The 1,946-nt window shown below is 42.0% G+C and overlaps 1 non-coding gene across 1 annotated transcript; it reads right to left on the reverse strand.

Annotated features, from left to right (window-relative positions):
- Window positions 1-1,334: 1,334 nt before the first annotated feature.
- LOC130734781 (small nucleolar RNA R71) lies at window positions 1,335-1,441 on the reverse strand. Its single transcript, XR_009018125.1, has one exon. It is a non-coding gene; the product is annotated as a small nucleolar RNA R71 (small nucleolar RNA).
- Between the last annotated feature and the right edge of the window lie 505 nt (window positions 1,442-1,946).

Raw genomic sequence — 1,946 nt, forward strand, 5'->3', positions numbered from 1 at the left:
TTTGGGTTAAGAGATTCTATGAAATTTTAGTTTGTTAAATCCTATCTCTATGCATGAGTTCTTGATTCAATCTTGTATTTCAATTCTTTATTGCATGTTTAGCTTTGGTGCACCTTTGCTATAGACTAGATTATAATCAAATGGAAGTTTGTTATGATTTAGGGACATGAATTGAAGTAGATCCTTCTATACTTCCTTCTAGGCATAGAGTGAGGGTAGGATTTTGTTGGCCTGAATACACATGCTATCATACCTCTTATGAATGTTTAAGTACACAAGGAATTGGGCTTAACTTTCAATTTGAGAGAATTACTTTTGTGAGGAATCAACTAGTAAGTACATAGGCTATAACAACAAGAGTTAAATCAAGGTTTCACATGCATAGGAGAGGTGGACTAAAGTGGATTAGATGATCAACAACCCAAGGCAATTTACCATTCTTTGTTATTTCCAACATTTGCATCATTGCTCTTTTGCAAAACTTCTGTCACATACAACCAAAACCAATTTCTGAATTTTACTGCTTAAAGAACTTGCAAACTTAAGACTTAAATCAACAAATCTCACTCACAATCCCTGTGGCTCGATATTTTAAAACCCGGAGGTATTCGTACACTTGCAAATTGACCAACAAGTTTTTGGCGCCGTTGTCGGGGATTGTTTGTGGTTTTCGGTTTAAGTTAAAGAGTTTGTTTGTTTGTTTTACTAAGCATTGCATTGAATAGGTGTTACTAACCTTTTCTCTGTCTTTGTGATTTCAGTTTATGCACAGTAGACTTGGTTCGGATCCACTGCTGTTTGATCCGGAGCCAGAACGCACCCTCCATCGTCGACAAGCTCAACAAAGAGCTACTGAGATAGCCGCCATGGCTGCCCATATGACGGTGGAGGAGATGCAAGCCCACATTGAAGAAAGAGTGAATGAGGCTATTGCTCAAAGACTTCAAGAGCAAGAATTGGAGAACGCCAATCGTTCTGTTAGAGACCTCACCTCGGCTGCCATGAGCTACGATTATCCGGGCAGCATAGTTTCCCCCGATGGCACGGGAAATTTTGAGTTGAGGCCGGCATTCATTAATTTGGTGAGCCAAAATCAGTATGGTGGAGGTGCTCTTGAAGATCCTCATGCACACATGGAGCGGTTTATCCGCAATTGCAACACCTACAGAGTTCAGAATGTTTCAGCGGACACCATCCGCTTGAGTTTATTCCCTTTTTCATTGAGGGATACTGCTGAGGAGTGGTTGAATTCACAGCCCCAAGGTAGCATTACATCTTGGGAAGACTTGGCTGAGAAGTTCACCACGAGGTTTGTTCCAAGAGCATTCTTGAGGAAGCTCAAGAATGACATCATGACTTTTACTCAATCCACCGATGAGAATCTCTATGAAGCTTGGGAGAGGTTCAAGAAGCTCTTGAGGAGGTGTCCTCAACATAACCTTACTCAAGCTGAACAAGTGGCAAAGTTCTATGATGGTCTCCAATATTCTTCGAGGTTTGGTTTGGATGCGGCTTCAAGCGGTGAGTTCGATGCCTTACTTCCACATGTGGGGTACGAATTGATTGAAAAAATGGCTATAAGAGCCATGAACTCTAGTAATGATCGCCAAGCCCGAAGAGGAGTCCTTGAGGTTGAAGCTTATGATCAACATATGGCCTCCAACAAGCAACTCTCCAAGCAAATGAATGAGATTCAAAATCAAATGAAGACTACCAAGATTGGTGGTCGAGTTGCCAAGGTGGAGTGTGTGACTTGTGGAGGGCCACATGACAGCGAAGAATGCACAGAGACTAGACCGGAGGAGGAAGTGAAGGCTATGGGTCAAGCTCGGAATGACCCATTTTCAAATACTTACAATCCAGGATGGAGGAATCACCCTGATTTTTCTTGGAGGCAAGGTAGTAGTGGGCAAGGAAATGGTTTTCAAAGACAATTTCCTAGCCAA

Source organism: Lotus japonicus, chromosome 1 (genome assembly GCF_012489685.1).
Source record: "Lotus japonicus ecotype B-129 chromosome 1, LjGifu_v1.2".
Taxonomy (NCBI): domain Eukaryota; kingdom Viridiplantae; phylum Streptophyta; class Magnoliopsida; order Fabales; family Fabaceae; genus Lotus; species Lotus japonicus.